The sequence below is a fragment of the Dermacentor albipictus genome, chromosome 5 (assembly GCF_038994185.2).
Source record: "Dermacentor albipictus isolate Rhodes 1998 colony chromosome 5, USDA_Dalb.pri_finalv2, whole genome shotgun sequence".
Lineage (NCBI taxonomy): Eukaryota > Metazoa > Arthropoda > Arachnida > Ixodida > Ixodidae > Dermacentor > Dermacentor albipictus.
The window spans coordinates 30,881,795-30,895,874 of NC_091825.1; positions in this window are offsets into that span (position 1 = coordinate 30,881,795).

Below are 14,080 nucleotides of genomic sequence, written 5' to 3' on the forward strand. Positions count from 1 at the left end.
GCTTCCTCCGTACCTTCAACTTCATGAATGGTGGGCTCTTCTACAATAGTGACAACGGGTGGAGCTGTCGTGAGTCCCCTCTGATGTCCTTGGAAGCTCTCTTGTAGTCTTCCACGTTTTCTTTCCATGGAAGTCTGACAGAATAACCCTTCTCTTCAAATTTTAAGTGCCTCTTGAAGTCCCGAATCACTTCCTCTTGTCTCTTGGTTTCTTTCTCAGGGAAGTGTATACCTAGAGGTTCAATATCCCAGAAATGTCTGAGTTCTGTCTGTATTTCAGGGTTATCCACGCTGACGTCAAGTACCGTTATGGTTTACTTCTTTATTATTGTTTCTGATAACTTGACCTTGTGCTGTCCAGCCGAATGTGGTTTCTGCTGCTGTCAACCTTTCTTCTATTCTTCGGATCCCACCTGTCATCACTGGCCAATACTGGTCTGATCCAATAAGTAGTCCGATTTCCATGCATGATGAGCTTCTACATAACCCGTCAGCCAGCTTGAATCCGTCCTCTTCAGACTTCTTTTGCAGTGATATAGGCAGGAACGGTAATCTTATTTTTTGAAATTATATCTACCTCCAGTGCTTCCAATAACATTTCTTCACTACTGTAGGCACGCTGTAGTTTAACTTCAGCCGAATTCATGACTCTTTCATTTTGACCGCTTCCGAATGCATATCCAGCTTTTCTGGACACGTACCAACTAGCGCCCCAAGCGGCCCCGGCACGAAGCTAGCACGTTTTCAATGGAACAAGCGGGTTTTTCGCGAATAACAAAAGCTGCAGGTCGATTATCAAAAAACGCAGGTGACAGACGTGTTCTGGAAGACAATCCACACGAGCCAAATGCAGTGATCACTCTATGGCACGTAAAAATTTTGTTCCCACAGCACTTAAAGTTTTAGCAATGGAAGCCTATGGAAACGACGAAAATTTGTGCTCGATTTTTGAGGCAAGAACGATGACTGTAATAAAACTATGCCGTCTATCGTAATACGCAGTGCAGCGTATGTAGTCCGCAGACTCAGCTTTCGATTGACGCCTCTCTCGGCTCTCCACATATGGCGTAAGATTGTTCCCGAAAGCGATTTTTGTAACACTGTCGTGAAAATTGCCGTGGTATCTATAAAAACATGAGCGTACCCCTTGGCGAAGCCTCGGTAGCCGTGGCCGAGTGGTAGAATAGCGAGCACCTTTCGTCCCGCATCACGGGCGGCCGTGGTTCGATTCCCCCTTCGCAGCGTTTTTTTTTTTTTTAAGCAGCATAGGACCTAGTTTTGTAGTCTCTCACTAGATGGCAGAATCACAAAACCCAAGATTTGCTTTCGGTTTTGGTTTTGGTTTTTCAGCAGCGCATTTTTTGAAAGCCGCATAGGGCTTATAGTCTCCTATCAAATGGCATAAACACAAAACTCTCGAATTGCTTTCGGTTCTGGTTTTCCAGTGGTGCTCTTGAAATATTATGCTTTCTGTTTTTCCTTCCGAAAACGTAGCAGTATCGTGTTCATTTGTTAAGTCATCGCTTTTATGAAGGTTTTATTCATTGGACAACATAAATAGAAGCTTGCGCATGGCTTTGTGTTATGAAAAAAAAAAAAAACTTTCGTGCTTGTAGCGTGGGACCTGCAAGAACAAGATGGCTATTCTTATTGCGTTCTTCTGGAAGGTCCGTTTTCTTCGACTTTCGGCTGTCCTTAATGGCACACACTCCGAGCGAATGACGTCCAGCTGTGCCACAATGTTACCCGGTGGCCAGTGCCATTCCTATGCAACATTCGTGTGGAACAAAGGGTCTGCTAGGCTGAGTCGCTGCCAGAACGTTAATTATTTCTAAATATTCATCCAAATAAGAAATGTACCAACTAGGAGATGTGCAGCGTCTGGATTAGTAGCTACTGTTAATGTGTTCCCTACAGCCAAGTGGTATCAATCCGTAGGTGTGGCCGTAAAAAACCATTTGAATAAATGTCCTTCGTTCGGTGCATTTGCTTTTAATGCGCAGCATTCTTTGTCGAGTACCCCAGCAATTTGGTAGCAAGATCGTGCAGTATCGTACCTGTAACGCCAAAAGCTTGACGCATTTCCCATATAAATATATAGGTCTTCATAAAAAGGGTTGGGGTGACCAACTTGAAATTGGAAGTGGCATCAGCATAAATTTGGGCCAAGGTGAATTTAGCAGTGATATGGGAGTGGCCCTACCTAAATTTGGGGTGAAATGGTAGTGAGCCAAGCTGAATTTGAGGCTGATATGGGGGTGGCCCAACCTAAATTTGAGGTGATATAGGGGTGGGTAAGCCTAAGTTTGGGGGAATATGGGGGTGGGCCAGCCTGGATTCGGGGATGATATGGGGGTGGGAGAACCTAAATTTGGGGGTGATATGGGGGGTGGGCCACCCTAACCATGGGCGTGATATGGGGCTGGGCCAAGCTGAATCGAGGGGGGGGGGGTAGGGGGGCTAACCCAAATTTGGGAGTGATTTGCGGTGGGCCATCCTAAATTTGAGGTGATAGACGGGTGGGCCAGGCTAAGTTTGGGGCTGATATGGGGGTGGGCCAACCTGGATTTGAGGATGATGTGGGGGTGGGCCAACCTAAATTTGAAGGTAACATGGGGACGCGCTAACCTAACCATGGGGGTGATGTTTGGCTGGGCCAAGCTGAATTGGGGGGGGGAGGTGATGGGTGGACTAACCTATATTGGGGTATGATTTGCGGTGGGCCATCCTAAATTTGAGGTGATCGAGGGGTGGGCCAGCATTAGTTTGGGGCTGATATGGGGGTGGGTCAAATTCGATTTGCAGGTGGTGTTGGAGTGGGCCAATATATATTTGGCGGTGTTGTGGAGGCGGGCCAATCTGTATTTGGGGGTGATATGGGGTGGGTCCTACCTAAATGTGGGGGCAATCTCGCGGTTGGTCAATCTGAACTTGGGGTCGATATGGGGGTGGGCCAACCTAAATTTTGGGGTGCTTCGACTGGAATTTTGGGGGACGATTCCTGGAAATTCGTGGGTGGACCAACTTGAAAATTAGGGGTGGCCCAATTGAAATTGGGGATGGGCCAACTCCAAGATTAAAGCTGGGCGAAAAAAAATCGGGCGTGGCCGACTTAAAATTGGGGGCTGGGCCAATTTTAATTTGAGGGTGTGCCAATTAGAAATTTGGGGGTGGGCCTATCTAATGTTTGGGGGTGGGCCAGTCGAAATTTGCGGGGCCTGTTTACGAATAGTTAGACAACACCACTGGTGTTTCTGCACCTTTTTCATCATCGGAAAGTATGTATATTAATAATTGTTACCTGATACTCCTCAAGGTGAGCTACCACTCGAGCCTTCCCAGCCCACTGGGCTGATAATGTCACAGAAGTACTGTCATCGTGACAACTGCGACGTTCAATGCGGAGATCACATGAGCAAATCGCAGACTGAGCTGACCATTTTCACACCAATGTCATTGCTAACACTACTCGCTCGTGCTAGAGGCAACACAAGCTGACAACTATCATTATTCAACTTTCACTCGCACGCTAGTCGACACGGTCTCAGCGCACTATTTCTCCAATCATTGGATAGAGCCTTGCTGGATGTTTTACTGTGATGTTGCGTCGTTTTTCACGTAGGCCGTCTCCCGAAAAGAGAATAGATTTTTGAGATTGACGAGGCAAGCTAGTGTATAACTCATACGAAGCAAATGTATAAACGGTTATAGTAATTTTTCAAAAATGAATATAAGTAAATAAGATTTCAGATGGTATTGTTTCGACCGGGCATGACAACGAGTTTTTCCCGCCTGTCACAGTGCTTTGACCGAAAACCTAATCATTTTGTTCAAACGTGTTGCCCAATACTACATGTGCTAAATGTAGAAAAGTGCGGTGCGTGGTCACAGCTTCAAAGCCAGTCTATTTTGTGTACGGTTGTTGATATTGTAGTAATGTGGAGTTTTCTTCTTTATAAGAGCACAAAAAGAAAAATATAACAGATGGTAGCTAAGCGCAAAGTAAATTGGAAGATCTGAAACCAGCAATTATTTTTAATTTGTGGATTGGTCTTCTCCGCCGGTAGATCGCTGTCGCATTGCTTCAAAGAATTTTGTTTGTGTGCAACTGCAGCAAAAACGAAAATACTACCATTTCATTGCCAGGACCTTTATGCCCTCCACACACACAAGAAGGACACCAGATAATTGGCTATATCAGTTTATAAACTGACATTGTTTTGCTAATTTCAGTGTAGCGTGGTGCCTGCGGACGGAGTATTTTATTAGTATCAGTCCATTGTTAGCAGTGAGAAGCAGTTCGGTCTACCATTCCCATGAGGGCATACTAGCCATTGTAGCGCTTTACTGTAGGACAAATTAAGTGCTAAAAACTTGGTGTGCCTTGTCGTTTCCGCAGGTTGTCCATCCATTCTGTTATGGTGACGATCAACATTGTGTCCGTCAGGCCTCCTCCTCATTTTTAGCTTCACCATCGCGAGAGTGGACAGAGAAAGGAAGCTTTCTTCACAATCAGCCCCAGCGGGATTTCACCACTTGTAACTGCTGCAATTTGCATTCAGTGACTGGGCATGCTAAGCACATCCTTAGGTTCACAATGACTAGAGTACGCAGAAAAAGTAGAGCTTTGGTCGCTATCACTACCACGAACCCATGTCAATGCAGATATAAGTACGTGCAGGGGCTGAGTATGCTAACCTCTCCGCTACCACCTGCTTCCACCACCTTAGATTTTCCAGGCATACCTGCTTCTTGTTTTCATCGCAGACGCATGCAGGACAAACGCGGATAACTAAAAAATCTCAGTGCCCTTCCACTCCGTGAAGAAACATGACCTGCAAAGCTGTGTATGTGGGTCCCTTAATGGTGAACTGCACCTCCACCGTATGTCGGCCCCGCATTGCACTGTTTTCGGGATCGGCCCACGTATGGGGAGTGCTTAACGCCTGCTCCACCTCCGCCGCGGGTCTCCCCGGCATGGCGTTACATTCGGGATCAGCCCACATATGGGGAGCGCTGAACGCATGCTTCACCACCACTGCGGGCCGGGCCGGTATTACGCTACCTTCAGGATGTGGCTCTACACGCGAACGCGATAGTGGAGAAAGTAGCCCTTAAGAGGAAGCTTTAGCTCTGGTGGTCCTATCTAAGTAAATGAAAAAGGAGAATTCGTTTTTCTCGACAGCCACTGCATCTAATTTGATAAGGTTTGTTGCATTTAAAACAAGAACTTAAAATCTAGTGTCTGTTGGTTTCGAATTCTTGAATTAGGTCATCATTTGTTTATTCAAAATTGTCCAAAATTGCAAATTTTAGGAAAACGAAACCATCAAGTTTACAACGCTCTTCCGGCAAAGAAAACTGATATCAAAATTATGTACATTGCATCTAACAGCACATCTAAAGCAGACAAAATTGATATATTACGCATGAATCTTAAAAAATTTAGTAATATGGAAATACAGCTTTTCCACAACCCTTGTTCACAACGTAACGACTTCACGTAAGATATAAATCGGCATATTGGAATTGTCTAATGGATGCTGTTTACAGAACCGCGATATCAGTTCTTGATCTGGAGTTAATAATTTGTAAACTTCGTGCTCGTGTACTTTTCGCACTTTCGAATTGTTGAATATCTTTTACCAAAATTCAGGCCCTAAATAGAAATTCCGCTTCCAATAGTCACTAGAATTTACCTTTCTCTCCAGAATCCAACAAATTTCATTAAAATCGGTCCAGGGGTTATCTAAGAAAAGCGTTTCGGCGTTTCACATCTATTTGAATAGGCCGAGTCCGAGTAGGGCCCGTGTTAAAGCTTCCTCTTAACGACTTCGCTGTAAAAAAAGAATAAAAGAATAAAAGAAAACAAAAACGCTGCATCCATCAATATCGCTGGCTCAGATTTCGTCATGATGGCACCGTCCCCATCGGCACGGCTCCGTGAGCAGCTACCAAGCTGTTAACTTTCGTTATCTTCCTTCCCTCGGCGGCCGCGCATTGTCTTGATGCCAGCGGCGCGCTAAATCTGCACCATCATTTCGTCATGCATCGCTTCTGCGACCAAGCAAGCTTTCGGCGGCACACGTACACTGCCGCATTGGCACCAAAACTTTAAACTGCTTGCTTTCGAGAAAACAGCATGAATAAAAATGGAAGGCGACTATAAGGCCACGTGGAATATGTTTGCGGGGCCATACTACTGATGACAGCATCCCGAAAGGCTAGATGTGGTCAGGTTGGCTTTACAGGTTTGGAAGGAATGACTGACGGTCTAGCTGCTTCATTATCACATAAACAGCGCTTGAAGTTGTTAGCGCAGTTTGTGTTTGGTTCCTCCTTTGTGTCCCGTCGTGAACTGCTGTTCTTTCTGTGGCTTTACAGATGTTCCTCTTCTGCGTCAGTTACGCCTTCCAAGAATGTTTACTTGGAAAATTTTTGTTTGCATGGCTCTTACAGAAGCATGTTTGGTCGAAAGTTTTTCGATTGGCTGCATAATCACGAGGACGGGCTCCAAACTTCTCATTTTCTTTAGCCACGTAAGAACCATTACTGAAAATTTAATTAACGCAGCTTTGTTAATTACGCAAACAACTTCTCAACTTACTCCGCATCTAGAGATTACCAGTCTGACCTCTCGAATGATAAAATGATGTTAACATTGTTTGTATCATTTCAATAGTTTTGTTTCGTGCAGTTAAAAGCAGCCGGCATATTGATGGTGTTGTAGACTTCTTATAAAGTAAGTGTGAAAGCTTGGAAAGGTTATCTTGGCACTAATCAACTTCATGAGCTTAAGCACATGTGCCGAACCTTGCACGACTGCCTTTACAACCGATTCTTATATATTATACAAGAAGCACCTCAGCGCTACGGTACATCCCACAAGGCGTGCGAGAACATTGTGTGCGCTCCCGATTAAGTGCCTGAGCGTTGGTGGCGTCAGGCTCGCTTTCCTGGCATCATAAGGAATAAAAACTGCTGCCTGGAGGAAAGCATTGGGTACATTTTCAGTACTTTGTAACATATGGATCGCACGGATGTGCACGTTACAACGAAAAGTAGTGAAATATTAAGATGAGGCTTTCGCTGGATGTATTTTAGCTGTCTAATGATAATATCTAAAGAAAAAATACTGTGATTTTGTGACAAATAATGCTGACATGAAATATGAGCTCCGACACAGTAGCCGTGGTGGAACTGGCCCCTGGACTATTGGGATACATTGAACCCCGATACGCTGGTTTGATAATTCGCGCTTGAATTTCCTGTATGTCGGCGCCGCTGTGCAGTGTTGGAGGCCCTTTTTAAACGACAAGCACTATTTTTCAGCTAATATTGAAAGCAACTGTATTCCTTTTTTGGGGAGGGGAGCTTTTTTTTTAGCGTCTAACCACAGTTCCAAAGTTATCAGTTAGCTCAAGATGCGCCTGCATGTGTTTCTAATATCCAGTATGTTGTCATGGATTCAATAGCGAAAGAGCGTTATCTTATCAGATTGCGCGCGTGAAGCGAATACTGGCCTACATTCGCCGTCACATTTGAGGACCCGAGATTGCGCTGCAATGTACGAGCATTTCAGTCTGACGAACTGACGCCTTGATCCGTAGATCGGAATCAGAGGAAGCACTGCGCGCAGCCATCGTTGCGCTTTGAGCGTTTTCTTTTCCAGCGCAAGCTCACCTTATAATGAGATATATTCGTGACTCACTCTTTGGAAGTGTTTTGTTCTTGACATCCCTACAATGTGAGAGTACAGAGGCGCTCCATCTTCATAGAGTGAATACTTGGAAACGGACTAAGCCTTTTCTTGCGTCTGCGTTTACACACTTACCGCATCAATTTATTTTTTATAACCTAATTTAGGAGGCTGTAAAACACAGCAACCTTTTATTAACAGGACATTTTAATAACACAGAAAATATAAATGGTTATTAGTCGGCTTTCACCTCATGGTAAGAATTTCAATAAAGATATCTTTATGATAATTAAAAGCCTAACCTCTTGACAACGTTTAATCTGAATTCCTCTTTGCAAGCTGATACAGACTTGCAGGTGGTTCGTATCGGGGGCCCTCAACATATGTCTAACCGTCAAAGAAAGAGTTATTCCGAATTTTTCATTTCAGGAAGGCGTGTTACCCTCCTGTCTTTTATTCCCGTTCGCAAACACGCATAAGACGAAAGTGCTGCGTGAAGAGCGTCGTTAGTCAAAACCAACGAACTAGCGTAACTCACCTCGCTTATATCGCTGTCATTTAGGCTTATATAAGAAATATATATATCTTATATGGACGCATCACGAATCGAAAAAGAGCTGTCCGTGACCAGCCCAGCTAGGTTTCTTTCATTGCGTACTTCGTAGTAGCGGCTAATAGTAGCTCACGAAGCAGAGCACTGAGTGTGGATATTGCAGAGAAGGTGTTCTATATACTGTCTCGTCACCCACCGAAAATTGCCCGCTGTGCTACCGGCCATTCCTAGAAAATTGTATATGTGACGCCCAACCATTTGCAACACCGCAACTTTGTTTTGCGATTGGAGAGTCCAGGTGAGAGAGAGGGTGGTTATGTAGATAAAGACAAGCTATTTCCTGCAGTCACACAGGAATGCATGAATGAATGCCTTCATTTATTGAGAAAAAAGAAGAGCAAGCATCAGTGGAAGCACGTCTCAGCAGATTGGGAAAGAAGCGGGGGACAAAGAGGAAAAGCTGGAGGCCGGGTGGCAGGCGAAGTCGCAGTTTAGGGGCGAGAGAATATAAGCGAGAATTGGTGAAACCAGTTGAATTTTAGTGTAGATCTGTGATGTGCGAGTAAATGATTGGAGTCACCGCCAAGCATCCGTCATTTGCGGTAGTATAAGCACCCGCCGCTCTTGGTAACAAACGTTTACTGAAAACCAATCTTCGCAATTAATTATTCATCAGCCATACCTCGCCACGTATTTCTTAGTGGCAGGGTCAGTGGATTTCAACTACGCTGTCGCGACAAATTACGACTGTAACGTGGCGCTTGCGGTTACGGTTGCCATACTCGTGACTCTTACTATTGCGCGAATACTATAAACATGGGTTTACTGCACAAGTTAGTGAACAGACATTTTAGAACCGCGTTTCTCACCTTACATACGCGCAACGCAATCACCATTGCAGCATGTTACGGTGCGCGTCCCTTCAAGACAGAGACGAAAACAAAAGAATGCGTTAGAAGACAGGGTACCGACTTGGGCCTCGTGCCAAACATATCCAAGCCAACAATATTTATTTTATTTCAATACCCTAAAGGCCCAATGCGGGCGTTACGTAAGGGGGGGATTCATCAAAGAAAACTTAACAATATACAACACAGAATATAAACGGCTGAAGACAGGAATAAACAAGTTAATAAGCCAGGTACAAGTTAAGGGGAAGAAATGGCTAGGAACAGGTACTGAAAAAATGCACATGTGGCAAATCCCACAAAACAAAACAAAAATCGCACCTTCAGAAGTTACAAAACATGTCATCCAACATTCCACGGAACGTTACGGCCCACACGCACACACTGAAAAAAAAACGAAAAAAAAACGCACATCATTCTAAAGTGGAATTTTCTAAGTATGGGGGGGGGGGGACCAAAGAGCTGTTTGACATGATGATGTTCCAGCGATAGCCGCAATGCTAGAAGGAAGCGAATCCCACTCTTCAATAGCCAGGACCAGAGGTGAGCATTTGTATCGTTCTGTCCGAGCGAAAATGGGTTTAGTCTTCTTCATGTGATCTACACGAGCCGGTGTGTGCGGCACCGGGAGAAGATGTGAACTTGCGAATGGTGTGTTTCTGTGGTAGAGAGTATGGAAAAAAGATAAACGGCTGAGTTTTCTGCGCATGACGAGAGGCGGGAGACGGAGCGATATTTTCAGTACTGTTACACTTTGATACCGAGAGTAAAGGAAAATGATGAATCAAGCAGCCTTGTTTTGTATACATTCCAACATGTTAACAAGATAGGTATAATGAGGGTTTGAGATCACGTGTGCGTATTCTATCACAGGCTTGATTAGCGCGTTGAATGCGTGTAGTTTTGTATCCTGGTTGTCTTGGCGTAGTCGGCGTTTAAGAAGACCAAGTTTCTTTAAGTCCTTGGTAGTAATCAGTTCAAGATGAGTGCTCCAGGATAAATAAGAGCTAAAATTTACACCGAGGTATTTTACCGACGCTGAAGTTTCAATGATAGTATTATTAACTGTGTGGGCATTAGGAGTCGTCTTAGCAGCGGAAGTAAATTTGAGATGTATAGTTGTGTCTGCGTTAATTACCATCTGCCCTACCGCACCAATGAGTTAGCTCATCAAGATCAGTCTGGAGAGCAATGATGTTAACAATCATGCCGTCGTTTCTATGCAAAGAGGTTATGTATTTAAACTTCTCGAGTGACAGTCCAATCCGCCACCTACGGGAGCGCTTGAAGCCGCCGGCGGCCATATTGTTAGAGGAAAAGGAGCACGGCTACAGTACGTGGCTGCAAGCACGCGCGACGCAACTGTGCTTGCGGTTCTGCGATGAAAAATCAAATGAGACTCCTTTAGGAAGTATATCGGTCCGGCATTGTGTGTCGCTGTTGTAAAAAAAAAAGAATGTCATGGTGGTGGGTGTCTTGTGTTCTGTGTACAATATGTTGCGAGAACTGAAAAAACAGTCGTTTCCTGTTTTCTTCATTCAGTGACCTGCCGCGTGCATCGGCACTGTGATGCCCTTTCGTCGATACGTGGTGCCGGGCCGTACTGACAAAACATGACCTTGAAATATAGTATCCATATGCCATTTCTTAAAGAAATCACTATTTGTGTTAATGAGCATTTTTGCTTTAAACCTAGTAAAGAAGAAAAATATTCAACGGTAGGTCTCATTTTTGTCTGGCGTTTCAGTTCTAGCTGAAAAGAGTTGGTGAAAGCAACTCTTTTTGCGGAAGTAAACAAAGGAAAGGGATGTAGTGAGTTGGCCGCCCTTTTCAAGCTTTGCTTAAAAAATGCATGTGGCAAAGTATGACGCACCAAATAGTATATGCCAACCCAAATGAATCAGCGCGGTCATACTTGCGCGACATGCCATGGTGGCCTGCCACCAGGACATCATGAAGTTGCAGCGATGACAGTTTTCATTGGGTACTTGAGAATAAAAACGAGCACATCAGAGACGTCCGAGGGATGTTTCTACGGTATAAGAACACATCGCTGTCGCCCCCCCCCCCCAAATAACTAAATCACGAATATAAGCTTACGAATAGGGGCATCATAAGATCGAGCACTAGGGCACTTGTTGATCTTGTTCAGGATGACGTCAGCGTTTGATTCAGCGTTTATTTCTGAGAAAATGAGTTGAAGTTACGTTTATTTGCATCACAATGGTGAGCGTAATCAGGCAAACATTGACAGCATTTCATTAGAGGGTGCCTGACTACTATGTGGAGATTACGTTTAACAATGACAACAAACACAGAAAGCTTTGCTTACATCGATTCGCACATACGTGGGATCCGCATAATTTTGTGACTGTCAATTTAGATGCTTCAGAATGGCGCTCATTAGCGCAACATTTCCATCCACAGTGAGCATAAGCGGCTGTCGTATCCACAGTAGAATTGATTTAAATGGCTGTAATCCCATGGACATATCGTCGCCAACTTCCGTGGGAATGGAGTCGTCAAAATGGAATGCAGGTGACAGGGAAATCAGCAGGTTGATGAACGGCAAAAAGGCGGAAGCTTGCGCATGACCTCAGGGATATCAAATGACTTTTTGAGCAGCTTGGTCAGGGGGCCATGCAATGGTTTCCACGTCTATTAAAAATCCTCCAAAATATTAACAGAGGCCGACAAAAATGCGGGCATTTTGGGAAAGGTGAAACCGCAGGAAATTTCACGACAGCCTCAGCCTAAATATAAAACATGACTTAAAAATAAGAAACCATAAGGTTGACAGGGTGGCCAAATTCTGGTACAAATAAATCGGCTGTTGAAGCAGTTCAGCTGAAACGCAATGGTGCGAATTAAGGCGAGAATGTCGGCAAGTGTTGAACAAAGGTCCAGTAGGTCCTGTGGCCGACGCCAGCGCTCGGCGGCTGTCAAGCGACTGCACGTATTAGCGAGATGCCTGGTCGTCAGTAATTACAGTATGATTCGGGTCTGAAATATTGGACGCGGACTCCATCACACTGAATACAGTGCATTCTACGGTGTCATTCTTGGACAGATGGTACCTATTCTCCAGCAATGAGGATGGGAACAAATTGTCTCACGTGCCGGCTGTCACCTTCGCCAACATTCCTTTCCCTCCGTAGTTGCTTAGCTTTTATTGGGTTCGGCTGCTAATCACGAGGTCTCGGGATCGAATCCCAACCACGGCAGCCGTATTTCAATGGGTGTGAAATGCGAAAACCCGCGTACTTAGGGTTAGGCGCACGTTAAAAACCCCAAGTGCTCTAAATTATTCTCGAATCTTCCACTGCGGCGTGCCTCATAATGAAATCGTGGTTTTGGCAAGTAAAACGTCATAATGCGTTATGTAACATTAGTTAAGGATGTCCTGGGCAGTCGCACAACTCTTGAATACAATTAAGTGTCAGGAGTTGCGCGTGAGGTCCTTGAATATGTCGTCATCATCATCATCATCATCAGCCTGGTTATGCCCACTGCAGGGCAAAGACCTTTCCCATACTTCTCCAACAACCCTGGTCACCTACTAATTGTGGCCATGTCGCCCCTGCAAACTTCTTAATCTCATCCGCCCACTTAACTTTCTGCCACCCCCTGCTACGCTTCTATTCCCTTGGAATCCAGTCTGTGTATAATAGCTGTGTCTTACCAGTACTCACCTACGGGGCAGAAACTTGGAGGCTTACGAAAAGGATTCTACTTAAATTATGGACGAGGCAACGAGCTATTGAAAGAAGAATGAAGGGTGTAACGTTAAGGGATAAGAAAAGAGCAGATTGGGTGAGGGAACAAGCGCGAGTTAATGACATCTTAGTTGAAATCAAGAAAAAGAAATTGGCATGGGCAGGACATGTAATGAAGAGGGAAGATAACCGATGGGAATTAAGGGTTGAATATGTGGATAGCCTTTATGGCGTTCGATAGCTGCTAGTCTACATTGCGGCTATATATAATAAAGGCGGAACGGCAACATGGTAGAGAATGTGGAGAACATACAAATCCCGTATATATTACTGCACAATAATTTTAAATAGGGTTCTTGCTTCACGCACGTGGATAGCCGCCATAGGAGACTGCTTTGGAAACTAACTGCAAGTACTGTATATTGTTACGAACTTGTACCGCTGCACCACGATTTCGGCTTTGTGGTCCCGTAGCGCTCGTCACCCGTTTCGTGACAGAGCGTTGGTAGCGAAGACTCCGAGCCTGGCGTCGATGAGAATAACGAAAGGGACTTTATACATTATATACAGGTTATCATACAGGACATGAACGGGTCGGCACTGGGGCCGAGTGCTCACAACAAACGCGACTGTTCTCGCACGACGACGTCCGGCGAAAACGCGTGACACATCTCACCCCAGTCGGGAGCGACACTCTCTCCCGGTGGGTTGGCGGATCCTGTTTTTCAGGCAGCGCGCCGCTGCTTTTATAATCCCCGAGGGACCATTGTCACTCAAACGGCCCAATACAAAGTCAGCACACGACGGTCGTCCGAGGGGTCCAACCAGCGACCGCGCTGGCCACCCGGTTCAAAGTTCGCGCGCGCGGTGACCTCCAGGCAAAGGGAGGTGCGGCGCCGGGCTGTCTGGCACACGCGGACACGTCCAAACACGCTGCTCGCCGAGGCTTCGCCCGCACGACGGCTCAGCATCTTGACTTGTGAAGGGAGAATTAGGGCGCTCGCAGGATAGATTCTGCATCTTGCAGATTCGGAATCCGGGCTTGTGGTAATGGCACAACAGCATCCCCGCCCTCAGATAAGGCGCCGGGAAGACGAGCTGCCTCCACGTGGCTCGGATGCCGGGCGCGCACGTTCGTCAGGCTCGTCCAAGTTCACGTCCAGTGTCGGGACGCCAGGTAACTTCACGTGCCCAGGTCCGACTCG